Source organism: Chlamydotis macqueenii, chromosome 10 (assembly GCF_036417535.1).
Source record: "Chlamydotis macqueenii isolate bChlMac1 chromosome 10, bChlMac1.mat, whole genome shotgun sequence".
Taxonomy (NCBI): domain Eukaryota; kingdom Metazoa; phylum Chordata; class Aves; order Otidiformes; family Otididae; genus Chlamydotis; species Chlamydotis macqueenii.
This window is the reverse complement of record NC_141565.1, coordinates 7,064,863-7,079,872: the sequence shown is the minus strand read 5'-3', so window position 1 is coordinate 7,079,872 and position 15,010 is coordinate 7,064,863. Positions and strand designations below refer to the sequence as shown.

The window sequence follows — 15,010 nt, the reverse complement described above, 5'->3', positions numbered from 1 at the left end:
TTTTCCCCAGCATTTCACAGGCTTGTGCAGAGAGCTGGGGGGTCAGCCACCCCTCAACCTGCAACGAGCTGCTCCGGCCTTATCTTGGGATCCCAGCCTTTGGGAGAGGTGTTCAGCCAGAACGCCACTGCAGCTGCTCGGGTTTCGCTGGGAGAAGGTTGTCGAAGGTGGAGAGGTGCCGAAACATCGATCGGTAGATCCCCGGCAGACACCGCAAAAGCTTCTCCCCGTCTGGAGGACTGATGTGAAATGGACCTCATGGCATGTAAGGTATTGTTTGGAGAGGTCAGTGGCTCTGCCAGCAAGGAGGGGACGGAGCTCAGGTGTGAGCTGAGAGCTCCATCACTGCTGATGGGTCCTTCAACAGGCAGGAAAGAGTGAGACAGCCCAAGTGAGGCGCTTGTTGCCCAGTAGAGTTCCACCATCAAGGTTTCCTGGGTGGCTGCGAACAGAAAACTTCAGGCCAGAGAGATGGGAGGCTTTTCTGTCCTTAGGGGATTCATCCGTTGGCCAGCACAGAAATGTGTCGCATTCCCTGGGCGGTCTGTGATGGGATGGAAGGAGACAAAACACCAGGGCATGGGTAGGAGAGCCTGTTTGTCCCTGATGTGAGCCAGCTGCGATAACAGGTTATACTTGCTGTGAAGCTCATCCTGATCTTTGTGCTAGGGACTGTACGAATCTGAAATGGAAGTTGACAGGTACCCCGGGGAAGTCACCATCTGCCTTGAGACAGGAGATGAATAGATTTGCCCAGCGAGGCAGGGATGATAGAAGTGGGTGGCCCTGTCACCAGGCCTGGCCCTTGGGGAGCAGCAGGTTCCTTGTTCCTGGGCTGAAGCTGTGGCTCGGTTACAGCGTGCTGGAGGCTGCGTCAAACTTTCCACTGCCCTGGACCAAATGCTGCTGACTGCAAGCGGCTTCCCCCAGCCTCTGCAGCCGGAGTGGAGGATCCACAGTGAACCCATAACCTGCCTCCATCCTCCTGAACCCTCCTGCCCGCACAGGCCAGTGTGAGATTCCTTTTCTGCTGGACAGGGAGATGCTGGATCCGGGCTCCACCTCCTCCCCAGGTATCTCTGCTCTCCCCAAGGAATGAATCACCCCAGGGCTTTTGGTGAACTGTGGCTTTGGGATGACGGAGAGCTGTAGCCTTTGTTGGCTGCACCTCTTCTTAGGATCCTTTTGCCTTTTCCCCACCTTTTTCCCACTAAACAATCCTTGTTTTCATCCAGTGATAAAATTTATGTGGTTTAACTATTCCCCTCTTTTTCCTCTTGCTCACTCTCAGGCTGCATGGAAATCGTTCTTAAAAACGTCTACATCAGTTCATCTGAAGTCGATTTCTTGGCAATCTAAGCAAACTGCTGTAATCCATCTACATTGATCTGCACCAGTTTAACTAATAACTCTGTTGAAATCCCTGAGGTTAGTTAAAACTAGCCCCTGCCTCTAAATGAAAGGGGTTTTGCAAGAGATTTAACCCTTTGCCTTCCCTTCCCAGTTACACAGAGCAAGTAGTGAAGTCCCAGCTGGCCGCCCGGGAGTTTTCCCTCACCGGAGGGGAGAGCAGGTACCAGTATGGAGATAGTGCAGAGCTGGAGCTGGGGCCAGATGGGTTGGGAGGTCGCTTCCGAGGTTACTGGCTCTGGCCGATAACGTGCAAAACACGTGTGCACAGAAAGATGGCACTGAAATCGCTTTGACTCAGCAGGGCATCTTCACAACCATTCATGGGACTGTTGGACTGGAGAGACTTTAATGCTTCCTTTCCCCTGAGCCATGACACTGATTTTCCTTTTTCCTGAGCCTTTTCTTTCTTGAGTTTGCATCCTGGCTGGACGTAAAGCTGCTCTGTGGCCTTGCAGGATAAGCTGCGCATTGTCCCTGCAGCTGGTGGTGCTTGGATGGGTCCTGTCACATCAAAGCAACAGATGGGCTGGTGGCAGACCTGTGCAAAGTGTGGGAAATGGTGTTTCCAGTAGGCTTTATGTGGAATCATGTTTAATTTTGTGGGTTTTGTTCTCATGCTGCGCAGGGATGAAGTCCATCAGCTGGTACAGCCCATCGACAGGCCACTGTGTCTCAGAGTGACAGCATACACTTGGAAACCTCTCATCACCCTCTAGTGTGACAACCAGGTAAAGCCAGAAAAACGATGTTGGGAATGGTCAGGAAAGGAATAGGTGTGAAACCTTAAGAGAAGAAATGTGGTCACAGCCCACCAAACAGCCAGCAGCTCAGCTGACGGGCCAGCTCTGGTTTTTGTTTGCCTCCTACTCACCTGTGGCCTCTGTTATGGAGCCTGGGCTGGCTGAATCGCGTTACCAGAACCGTGTGCGCTGCGTTTCTCATCGCACCCTGGCACTTGTGGGCTTCTGCAGGCCCCATGGCTGAGGACCTTGCCTGGAGGCTGAAGCCTCATTGATGGGTTCAGGGTGGTCAGTGTGTAGAGGAAGGGAACCCGTTCCAAAGACACGTGGGAACCCTGTCTTTCCAGATTCTCTCACTAGCATCAGGGCCACCCTTGTCTCATCTGCAGACACAAAGGTTAAATCCCTCTTCCTTTACTTTCCTGAGCTAACAGATGAGGACTTCTTATCCTTTCTAGGTGAGCTTTGTCTGATAGAGTTCCCCCATGGAGGAAGGAGCTGTTCATGGGCTGGGAATGGAAAGGCTTTTGCAAAGCTCCCCTGCAAGAGGTTTTCAGGGCCAGACCTGTGAGCTGGACCTGACAAAGCAGAACTGGAGAGAAAAACACGCACCGCTTATGTGCTGGTACGTGGGTCTCACCAGTGAGTCAACCTACCCTCAAAAGTCTTGGATAGGGCTGGAAATGGTCCTTTTCTCCAGCAGGGAATCTTTCACAGAGCTCCACCACATGCCTGCTGGTAGGTTTCTCAGCGCTCCTGTCTGATGAAAACCATGACGTAGATGGCGTGTCACGTAATCGCAGCGTTGTGCAAGCATCCTTGAGATCTTTGCGGGAGCCCTGTGAGATGGGAGAGGTCATACTCAAACCACCCCTCATGGACAGGGATCCTGACTCACTGGACGGTGGAGTGACTTGCTTAAGACTGCGTAACTCGTCTGCACGTGCTCACGTTGCGATCTCCAGCTTGGACATGGAGACACTGGTTTGATTTAAGCTGGCTGGCGGGGGTGCTGCTGGCAGTGGACGCGCAGCATGGCTGAACCGTTCGGCTGCCTTGCCACTGTCTCAGCTGACTTCTGCAGCCCGAGTGGAGCTCAGCTTCTGCAGCTCCGGTCTCTGAGCCAGCAAGAGGCCGAGCCAAGATCAGCACCTGTGTTCTTGTTTCTTTTGGCCCGGCCATCCCATAGGATGCTTGCGGCTTTGCCTTTTGGAAAGCACCCCAGCGTTTGGGCGCTGGATGGAGACATGGCGGAGCAGGGAGAGTTTGGTTTGGCTCTGGACTCCCTGTCCTGAGCTGGAGCTGGTGAGCTCAGCTCTGAATACCTAAGCCTTTTCCTCCTGTAGACAGGGATAATATTTCTATTAATAGGGGGGTGTGAAAGTCGAAGCCAAACGAGCAGAGGTGCTGCTGAAAGCTCTGCAAGTGTCGGAAAGCTACGAGAATTCCATGCTGTGGTGATGTTCTCCTCTCTGCTAATATGGTCCAGGAGACAGAAATGTCAGTTAAAACGGGTTGCTGAGGGTGAACCAGTCTCTTCGGAGACTGCAGAACGGCGTCCTAAAGACAGGACCTGCATCCCTCATCAGCGTCCATGCTTGGCTGAGGAAATAACTCGTGGCTGTGTTGAAATGCGTTCGGTTGGGTCACAGCCCAGGTGCGGAGCTGCAGGGGCCGTTTGATTTCCTGTGCATCTTACGGCTCATCTCCTGAGTGCTTTCTCAAGAGGCTTTCTTATCTCCCACACCAAACCTCCTCCCTTGTTGATTCTCCGTAGGCTGTTTTCTACACTGATTTTGTGACTTACTCCCTTCCTCTTTTTCTTGTAAGGGTTTGATGCTGCCTGGTGAGTTCACTGGAGACCTGTGAAAAGGGATGGATCCATCTCACTCCTCTTTCTTCCCTGCAGACTGCTTCTCTTGATGTAAGTCCTTTCTCCCCACTGTGCTGTGCCAAGTGACCAGGCACGTCTCTCTTCTCCAAGTTAATTTTATTGACTCACCTTCAAGATGCTCAGAATTTGCTAATAGAGTTTGTTCCTGATAAACACCCCTTTCCTTGACCGTCAGTTGTGATTCTCTGTGGTCAGTGTTGTGTGGCTTGGTGACTTCGATTTTTCTGGTGGAAGAGAATCAGCATCTCCCATTTCCCAAGAGCTGCTGCGTGGTATGTTCCTGATAACGTGTGGTGGGAAATCACCTCTCAAACCTGACCCATGGAGCTTGCGCTGATGAGATAAGCATGTGCTGGATGTGATCTGCCCTGGCTGGTCATGTTACACCCGCGTTGCACAAAGTGGATTGCTCAGGCGGTGTTACTTCCTTCTGTAATACATTTGGGGTGACACACACACTTTCACCATTTTTCAAGGTGGCTCGGGGCACAAGGAGGGGCTGGTGCAATAGGCAGGAGAAGGAGCCAGGTGAGGCTCCCGCTGCTCAGGCTGGCTGCTGTGGAGCAGAAGGATTTCAGAAGTACTTTTAATAGGGAGTCTACAAAATTTGGACATGCTCAACGCTTTCCCTGAGCTGGTGAGCTTGACCTGCCAAGGGGCAAAGCGACAGCTTGGTTCCCCCCGAACCCTGTCGCTGTGTGCAGCTCCCCAGCCGCGGGGAAGAATTAGTTCCACAAACCATTCCCAAGACAAAAAGCTGCAAATCAAAGGCAGATGACGTTGCTCGAGCAGCGTGCAGGTGTATCTGCCCTTCATCGTGCAGCTCTCCCTTGGTTCCTGCCTCCAGCGTGGTGCCTGTGGGTCCGTGGGGCATCTGGTGCGAAGTGGGAACGGTGCTGTGGTGGTCTCTGTGGTCAGGCCAGTGTGCGGATTGTGGGGGCAGATGAGGCTGCATGGGAAGCATAATCAGGAAATGATCACACCTTTTCTTATCTTAAATACCACTCCTTATCTAAATGCCCTCGGTTGTGTCTTCTGCAACAAAATTTCCAGGTTTGAGCAGAAATGAGTTTACGAGGTGGCTGCTGGGATGTGGATGGTTGAGCAGCAGATGCCTGGCTTGCAACAACTTGTCTTTGGTGCATGATGCTTGTGGAACGCCTCCGGGCCAGCTGATTTCAACCCTTTGCTTACCCTGGACCCCATGTTTTAGGTCTCTGTACTGCCCTGGGGCGTGCGGTTTCACTCTGGGAGCAGGATTTCCTGCAGTGAGAATACAGCGAACGTAGGGAAAGGAGTGTGGCCCTCCAGTTTCACCCTGATTTCTGGAGGAGGTCCTCTGCAGCGTTAGGAAACACTCAAGTGCTCTAAGCTGTTGGTGAAGGAGCCTGGTTTCACTGCAGCAGGTACGTCCTCTCCAGCTGCCTTGGTCCCGGGCAGGTGTCTGCTTTGCTCAAAGCCCATCCAGCGTTTCTATATAAACCCACTTTGGGAGGGATGTTTCAGAGCTCTAATGTTTTCTGTTATTGAATGTTACGACCCAGATCAATAAAAGTGTTTCTTAGCTCTGCAACTGAAGGAGCTGGTGTCACTGGAAGCAGTGCTGAGCATGCCCTCATCACATACGCTCCATCAAGAACCAAGGTGGGTCGAAAGGAAACGCTGACTGATAGGTGCCTGGGAAACAGGTAGGCCTGACAGCTCTTGGAAATGTGTCATAGCCATGCCAGGTGTTAAGGAAATGTTCAAAGTTGAGGTTACACACAAAACTTTCCCTCTGCCCTGGATCCAGGTGGGTTGTGAGCGGTGCCGGGGCATGTGCCTGCTGGGCAAGGAAGAACTGGAAATAGTTACACTATGGCATTCCCTGATTAGTTGTCTGTCTTAATTTCTCCCAAATTTTGACGTGTGTGGACAGAAGAGCACTGAGAATCTTTTTCCATAAAAAGTGCCTTTGTTTCCCAGCTGACTCTAGATCCGATTGGAACGTTTTGAGGTGGAGGGTAATCAGTCACCCTTAGCACAAACTGCTTTTGAAATGCAAGTAGAAGGTGCCATACGCACAACTGGATGTCAGAGACCTTGATCCTTATTGATTGCTCTTTTAGAGGGAATCCTGATCTCCCTTCCTCATGTTACGTAGATGTTATGTGTGTTTTCATATGCTCAGAGAGTCGTGTTGTGCCAGATGCACCAAGCAGCGATTTTCTGTTTTTCATTCACTGTTTAGAGACCTCTGGGGTCTTTGGGAGAAAAAAACAATGAATATTCTTTTATGACAGAGAAAATGTATTGTCTTTTTAAAAATTGCTTGCTTGCTTGTTGCTTAGTTGTTCTTAGCCTTCCAAGAGGCCAAATGTTTTTTGTTGTTGTTATTGTTGAAATCTAATAGAAAACTTCCCATTGGATAGCATAGGGGAAAATTTTCTTTCCCAAAGGTGGAAGTTTTGGGAGTCTGTTAAGTGCTTCAGTGGGAGTCATTCTGCAGCATCACCAAGGTGGCATCTGCTGCCAGCCTTCTACTGACTTGCTCTGCGTAGAGGGAAGGTAGGTGAAAGACTGGTGAACAGTGAATTTGCAGAGACTTTTGTCCCTGGCTAAAATGCAAGCAAACGCACACAAATAACGCTGCTTTTATCTGCCCAGGTCCAGACAGTGCCCAAAGCCTCCCCTTGACATGACTCGCTCCTGGGCAAGACCTGGAGAAAATAGGTGTGGTAATTCAGCTGCAGATCTTATCCTTTTCTCACGGCCCTGTGGTCAACCAGCTTTGCCAGACGTGCAACTAGGGATCCTCCTGGTTTGCGGGGAGGGGACTGGTTCCTGCAGCCAGTCTGGGACACCGGTTTCTATCAGCTGTGTCGGTTCAGTTCTGGTGGTGGTGTTGATGTAAATTGGGTTCTCAATCCATTGAGTAGTTCATAAGAAGCAGTTCATAAAAAATGTGTATTGTGCCTTTTGTGGATGCCCTCTCCTCTGCAGGCTTCTGTGAGGGTAAATATTGTTAGCTGAAAATTTTCTTTTTACAAAATTATGGGGTTTTGTTGTCCTTTTTTCCCATTTCTCCTGTTTTCCCTTTCTGTGTCCTCCTTATTAATCCTTAAGTAAAACCTGAACATAAAGAAAAAAAATCCATATTTTAGAGAAAAAAAACCAACCCACCACTTAAAATTGAAGGGGGAAGGTGGAATCCAATTTGATGAATAATAAATAATCTCGGACCCAGAAAAGCCTCAGCTATTTTTCTCAAAGCAGCCAGTGCACTACCAGCTTGATGTGCTGCTATAAATATTGGCCAGGTTCTTTCAACTCTTCTGAAGGTAAATGAGAAGCAGTTGCCAGGTTTGCTTGGTATTGCACGTCTGGGATGATGAAAGGGCCAAAGAGACTGGTAGATCTGTAATTGTGAGCAGGGTGCTCAGCCATGCGGTCTGGGAGCCCAAGCGCCGAGGTGCAGAAGGGAGGCATGCGCTTGATGTGGGATCTTCCTTTGCCACGGTTTCTACCTGCCAAACACCAGTCTGGGAGATAACTCGCGCTGGCTCCAGGATGGGAGGATGCTAAAAGCGTTCCTGCCCAGACAAAGAGACGAACCTTAGTGACGTGGCGCCGGGTGCACCCCTGGGCATTTGCATCGCTGCTCAAGGGCGAGGCGTTTGGAGCGCCGACGCTTCCCGCACACCCTGTGGTGATGGAGCAGTTGGACATCAGTGGGCAGGTTGGTGCTGTGATGCCTTTCCTTCCTTCCTTCCTTCCACCTTAGAGGAGCATTTCTGCTTCCTCCAGTTCCACACAGGACAACTGAAGCTTTGTCCTCTCTCTGTTTTCTGACAGTCAAATTTTTATTCTGCTTTCCTTCACAAACTTCTTCAGATCCAGTAGAGCCCCTTCTGCTTGACACCCCGGTAACTCCCAAACACACAGGACTTGTCCGTCTCTGCAAGAGAGACAGCCTTTTCAACACGGCCCAAGCCTCAGATTTTGGCTTCTCCCCGGCCCAGCCCAGGCCTGAAGGAGGAGATAAGTACAGCCTGTGTGGGTCTGACTGGAAGCATCTCCTGTTTCCAACAGCAACCGTGAGGGATGCCATGGGGTTAACAGAAGAATTAGGGGCCTGTGCAGACCCGTTCTTCCCCGGCGGGCAACGCATAGTTTAAGCTGTGCTTTCCGAGCATAGATGGTGTCCAGCCCATTGTGCTTAAGAGAGGACGGCTTCTTCTCCAGGAATGTACAGCCTCCTTTTTTGTCCACATTTAAGCGTGTCCTCCAGGCTCTGTGGAAATGCCCCCATTGCTCCAAGGCTGCTGTTACTTGGCCAAGAGGGGTTCTCCAGCGGCGTTGCCTCAGGAAGCCTGGCTGCGGTCCCTGCCTGTGCCTGGCCGTGCCGCAGTCAGCCCTGGTAGCATCGCAGCCGTTTCCATGGCAACAGCACGTGCATGGCTGTAATAAAGTCAGATTACAGCGGCTTCACTGTGTGCGCAGGCAGGAAAGGAGTTTTCTGAGGTAAGAGCTCAAATGACTCGGAGAGGAGAGTTTTGGCTGGGCAAGGCAGAGTTTCCAGTGGCTGGGGAGGCTCCTTGTACAACGCTAGAAATGCTAACGAAGATTGAGTGAGTTTTCTGCGATTTTTTTTTTTTTTTTTCTTTCTTTGCCAAGTAGATTTTGTACACACTTGTACTGGGAGCTAAATTGAAAGGGTGATTGTCCAGAAGGGGCTATGGAGCAGGTCCCTGCAGTCTCTACCTGTCCCACAGGGCAATAACGGGCTGTGTATGTTCTTATGTTCTTAGAAGTGGCTTTAAAAGTTGGTGTGGGATCCAGTGTCAGCTTGGACTCCCCTGCTTGTCATGGGCCAAATGCCAACACCAGGCTGTGGGAGAGCTCGCACACAGCCCTTGAATTTGATCTCCTAAGAGCAAGAGCTGGGCAGGACTGTGTTTGGGCTTGGCCAGTGATGAAGAAGGGACCGTGCTTGCTCTCTTGCCACGGCCAGCCCAGGTGATGGAGTTGCTCTGTTAGCTTTCAGCAGGGTTACCAGCATCCTTCACGCTGCCCTGGGAGGAAAATGGAAAGGTTCATTTGTTCTGCAGCCCTGGTCCATTCTGCTCTCTTTCCATTACCCTTCCATCGCCTCTCTGCTGCGATAATCAGGATGCTACCCTCCCTGATGGTGGCTGACCCAAGGACCCTTGGGCCGAAGGACTTGCACGGTCCCTGTTCTCTCTGCAGCACGCCTGCTGACCTCCTTTGGGGTTAGGTGTGAGCGGCAAAGCCCAGGGCAGGTGTTACACTGGTAGGGCCGGGGCTGCAGCCGATGCCAGGAGCTGTATGGCTTGGCAGATGATGCCTTTGCAACACCCTGACATTGTCTCCTCCTCTGGAGCGTGTGCTGTAGTCCAAGGGTGTCCATTTGGTATCTCTGGAAGCCTCTTCCAAATTAGGCCATGATGGGACTGTTGGTGGCGGCTGTTGATGGCACTGTTGGTTGGTTCCTCTCCAGCACTGTCAGCACGGCAGCTGAGTTTGCAGGCATCCAAAACCAGCACTTTGGTTAAAAGCAGGAACCCTTTTAATGTGGTCAGGCCTGGCTTTCCCTGTCCAGTTCAATTACAACTAGTACAGTGAGATTCCTGGGGGGGGTTTAGGAGCGCAATTTCTACTTAAATGTCTAAACCGTACACAAGACCAATGGGATTTGAGCACTACATGGGTTTTGGAGGACCAGGCATCTGAGCTGTGCTGAGGTGGGAGCGGGGATGCTGTGGCTGGGAGGACACTGAGGGAGAACACCAGATGCATCTTGGTGAGGCTTCTTGGGTTTCTCCCGGCTCGGTCTCGTGGGGTAGCATCAAAGGAGGCTGCCAGTGGAAACAGAGACCGAGGTAACACCTCGTCGTGGCAGAGCCTCGGGAGCCCTGGCTGAGGGAAACCCGCCTGCCCGGCTCCAACCGGGCTGGCCAAGCCAGCGCGTCCCAGTGCAAGGCGTGTGGCTGTGCTGCCCGTCCCTGGGCTGTGCGATTGCTGCCGGTGGACGGGACTGCTGGCGGCTGCCTGGGGCGGCTGCTTGCGGCAGAAATTAGAGCAAGCACCAGCGGGGTACTGCGGCCCATGGAAGCTCCCAGAAGACTTTAGGGAAGGATTTGGGTGTGGTTTAACGAAGGTCAGGCCCTGTCACAGAGGTTCAGGACCAAAACCACCCTGTGGTTTACTGTGCTTCCTGCCCCGTCCCTGTCACTGGCTCTCCCGTGTCCCCCGTGATGCTGCTGTGAGCTGCACATGTGTTTTGGAGGTCTCACCTGGGTAGCACCTACCCGACCGGTGCGAAAACCAGGGACCAGCTGTAGTACCAGCCCTGCCGGAGGGATCGCAGCCGTTTCGAAGCATCCTCTTGGCTCAGCTGAGCTTGGCTCGCTTTCAGCGCCAAATTCCTCCTCAGGAAGTGCAGTCTTCATGAAGGAGACACGTTAATTAGCAAGCCGCCTGCTCCCTGCTTTGGCATGTGAGTAGGTGGTGTTACCTCTGGAATTAGGCTGAGATCCGTTCGGTATTTAGGTGCATTTGGTTTGCAATGGCTTGGAGGACCCTTAAAGAGCCCCTCTGAAGCACGCTGAGCTACGCACAACCTTGACATTGTGTGTTTTCTCTCTGTAGGTCTGCGGCTTGCCAGGAGGCCTCATTCCCAAGCTGGTGTCCCCCGGCCATCTCGATAAACTGTGGACAGCCGACGGCCAGCAGTCGGAACAGATCCCGCTGGTCGTGAGTACATCGTCCTTTCCTGGCAGAGCATCCGCAAACACGTCCACGATTATCTTGGACTCTGTCACGACGGAAAATCGCTTGGGGAAGCTTATTCTGAAACAAGATTTTCTCTGTGGTTGGTTGGAAGTCAAATGAGGAAATCCCAGCTTTGCCATGGCTGGTCACGTGGCTTCCGCTGCTGTCCCGAGCCGGGAAGAATATTACTGTCTGCGTTAGCCTCTCTCTTCCCCATCTCCAGCTAAACCTAAGGCTTGAGAGTTAAAAGCCCAAGGGACACGTTTCAGCCTGCTATTGGACCCTGACAGCATGAAAGGGAAACTTAAAGGGTACAAACACCATCAAACCCACTTAATTTAAAATCAGTTCTTGGCCATTTCCACCACCAATATGGTTCCAGTGCTAGTATACAGTCTCCAGGTGTCAGTAAGTTTTGGCAACTTCTCTAGAGCATGAGGAGCCAGGATCTCTGGAATCCAGCTTTTTTTCCTAAGTCTTCTCAAGAAGTTTCCCCCTTCTGCTAAACTCTAGGAGTAGAGACTGAAGATGCTAAAAAGACTACGAACCTTGCTTGTGTTGTAGTTGATAAATTAAAGTTTCTACCCTTTTGTAAATGATTTCCAGTAGTTTCAACATTTTCTTTTTTCTTTTCATTTTGTCACTGAAAAAAAAATGAAAGGAAAAAAGGGGGAGAAGTAATGAAAAGGCCAAATGTTTTGTTTTCTGCTTAATCTCTTGAGAACTTTAAAGACGTGGCTCATGCTAATTTATTGAAAAATTAAGAGAAATTCCACTTTCTGCATGTGATTCCCCCTGCCCTTGAAATAATTCACCCTGCCTTAAATTAAAATGTTTTATTTGGAAACTGGGGCAGAAGGTGAGTGTTTGTGGGTGTGTTGGCAGGGGCATCCTGAGTGGATAAAAGCTTTTGGAAGGGCAGCAGGCACCCCAGTGCTGCAGAGCGAGCTATACTGGGACTTTTTTTGAGTAAAACCGTGGTGGGTGCTGCTGGGGTGGATGAGGAGGTGAAGATGCCAGCCCAGAAAATCTTTAAATACTTCCAATGCCGGAGCTCAGCCTCCACTACTGTTAATTTGGGAGCTACTCCCCGCTCCTCTCTCAGGTCTGCGGGATCCTCTGCTCCCCAGGGCAGCAGGACGGGTGCCCAGTATCCCCCAGGATGGCTCCTTACCCTCTCTGCCTGGGTGTTTTGCTAGGCATCAAAGGGACTGGAGGAAAAGCCCAGCTGCACTGAGGGGTGTGTGCCCTCCTTTCCCGTCGGAGCCCCTCTGGAAGATGTTTGTGACTAATGCCGTGTTTCTGTTGTTTAGAGGAAGGTTTCTGGCTCCGCGTGTATCCCCGTGCTGGACTGCTCAGGCCTCCGCTGCAGGACCTTGACCTTGGGGTCGACTGCAGCTTTGCTGAGCCTGTGAACTCCTGGTTGTCTGCAGCGTGAGGGTGCTCCCAAGCCAGGCTCGACAAGAGGGACTGAGCTTGGTGAGTCGTTTCCTTCCTGCCTTTTCTGAGCCTTTTCCGAGCCTTTTCCCACCCGTGTCACCCAGCTCACCGAACATCAGCCCTCTGTGGCTGCTTCTCCACGGCAGCTTCCTCGGAGCAAAGGTGTCGGGCGCACCCGGCCGTGCTGCCCAACTCTCTGCGAGGCATCGTTTGCTGGCGCCTCCGAAAGAAAATCCCGCAGCAGGGGATGGCTGCTGTGCCTGCTTTCCCCAGCTGATGATGTTGGGGAGGAGAAGGCACGTCGGGAGAGAATGACTTCACGGAGCTGCTCCGGGAAATTGGTCACCCCCCCTCGCAGCGAGGGCTGCTGGAAGGGAGCCCAGGCGAGGCGCTGCCAGTGATGGCTTCATCCTCGTACCCCGTTACAGGCGGTGTTTGCAAACGCTGAGGCGATGCTGTTCAGTGAGGAGCCAGCCGGCTCGGCTGATATCGTCGCTGTCGGTGGCTCTGCTCAGAGCCCCGAGAGCCCCAGGGTGTTTTGGCTCATTGGTCGCGGCGGTGGGTTTGGAGTGGGAAAGGTGAAAGGAGAAAGCTGGCTATTTCGCTGATTTTTCTCAAAGTAAATGAACTCTGCCTGAACAATGAATGCAGTACAGCTGTTTCTGGACCCCAGAGCCCTGCAAGACGAGGATTTTCCCGTTTACAGATGTAGCAATGTTCTCCAGCTGCGCCTGAAGCCCAAGGGGGGATCTCCTAATGCAGCTCAGCTCCCCTGGAATCGATCGCTGGCGAAACGAACCCAGGCCTCGGTGTGCTGCGAGATATCCCTGCAATCCACGGTCGCAACAGCAGAGCTTTGCGGAACCACTCCAGTCCTGGTGCAAGAGCCGCACATGGCCAGAACCCACCTGCTGTGCGCTGTGCAGAGGGGACCCCCCTGTCCCATCCCCGTGGAGCTGCTTTTGCAAGGGCGAGAAGCAGTTTCATCAAAAAGCATCTCCACTGGAGTGCCAAAAATGCCTTGAAATTATCTATTGTGCGTTGGGGAGGGGGAGAAATGTAGAACGGATGGTTCCTGTAAGCTGTTTCACATGAAATGCCAAAGGATGGAGGCAATTAGTTAATTAACTCCACTAGCCGCCTTGGAAGGGTGCTGGCCACCGCCCTGGGATTGATGGGGCTGTGGAAGGCAGCTGCCTCCCTCGCTTTGATCCGAACCAGTGTAAGCATTCGTGGTGGCTGTCCAGAAAGCTGGGATCACGCTGGTGTTCTGCGGTGCCAGAGGCTGAGGTGAGAGATGGCTTCTCCTTGGAGTCAGGACCAATAATCTGTGAAAATTTAAAAAAAAAAAAAAAAAAAAAAAAAAAGACCCCCTCCTCTCTGCACCTCTGATGAGGAAGATGTGGCAAAGCCTTTGCTGCGTTCAGGTTTGTGCTTTGAGAACAGGGATGATTTCTAGCAGCCTATCTTCTAGATAACGAACCCATTTCAATCTTGTGGTTAATTGTATTAAATAGTTATGAGATTTAGCTCATTTACCCTGTGCTTTTTCATATCCTGGCTGACCACGTGGTGTCAAGTAGAAGCGATTAGGGGAGGTGGACTCCCTGCCCAGCTCCTCCGCCCGATGACGGTGCGCTCAGAGGCGTCGAGGATTGTCGGCCACGCGCTGAGCGGCTCGAGCAGGAGAGAACACAGTGGTAGCATCCAGAGCGCTCTGGGAGCCCCGGGAAGCTCCGCCGGCACGGGGCTGGGAGCTGTTGCATCTTGCTGCGTAGCGAAATGCTGCCACACCTGTGCAAATTTCCCCGTAGCCCGGGGCTTGGGTGGAAATGTGTTGGATCATTAAACCGAAATAGTTAAGAGCTACTTGAAGATGGAAGATGTGAAATCAGGCATATGAAATGGCGATTGTGTCTAGGTGATCCCCTGAGCCTGCCTCCAAACAGAGCTGTCGTTCGCAGCAACTCTGGTTCTTGACTTTGCCCCTGGAGGGACAGGCAGAGCTCGGAAAGCCCGGCTAAGCTTCCGCTCCATCTTTGCAGAGCGGCTGGAGCTCGCCTGAAAAGGCCAGGACGTCAGCTTGCGTTGAGGAGCCAGCCAGCGAGGTCAGGCTGGTGGTGGCTGTTAGGACAGGACCTAAGGAGCGTCTAGGAGAGGCCTGCGGACCTGGGACACAGACCCCGGGTGCTGGTCTTCAGGCAGAGTTGGCCCTGCTTTGTGGAAACCTTTGAGAGAACTCCCAAGAGCCAGGACTGCACCAGGGTCTGATAATGCCACATCTTTTCCTTTGGTAGTCAAGGCAGCAGGGTGCCAAGCTAATTGCAGGGGAGGTGCCATGCCATGTGTTCACCCTGCAGCTCCTCAACGGAGAATGACGTATCTTACCTCAGAGCAAGGGGTGGATCAGATCCTGGGAGCCACAGTTTTCCCTTGGAGACTTGTGCAGAGCTGGAGCAGCTCCTGCCACAGCTCCCAGGCTTGGTGCCTGCTCCAGGCCAGGCTGCATTGGTACGGGGGCTGATGGAGCATCCAGGGGTTGGGTGGCAGAAGGAGGCTGCTGGTGCTATCAAGGCTGCAGGATCCTCTGCTGAAGCATCATTGATTTGTACCATTGGCTTCTCTCTGTAACTGCAGCTCTGAGGCACTCGCTGGGCTGGGGCGGAGGGAAGGGAAGCCGGCGGGGTGATGGAGGAGCAGTGGTTTTCAGTACGAATAAACGAGACGCAGGCAGCTTGTTTTCCTCCTG

At 52.3% G+C, this 15,010-nt stretch overlaps 1 protein-coding gene across 1 annotated transcript in view; it reads left to right on the top strand.

Annotated features, from left to right (window-relative positions):
• POC1A (POC1 centriolar protein A) overlaps positions 1–11,420 on the top strand; it is an 84,664-nt gene extending 73,244 nt beyond the window's left edge. Inside the window, exon 12 of the mRNA XM_086755513.1 lies at positions 10,699–11,420. The gene's annotated coding sequence lies outside the window, so the exon portion shown is untranslated. The remainder of the gene's footprint in view (positions 1–10,698) is intronic.
• The last annotated feature ends 3,590 nt before the right edge of the window (positions 11,421–15,010 follow it).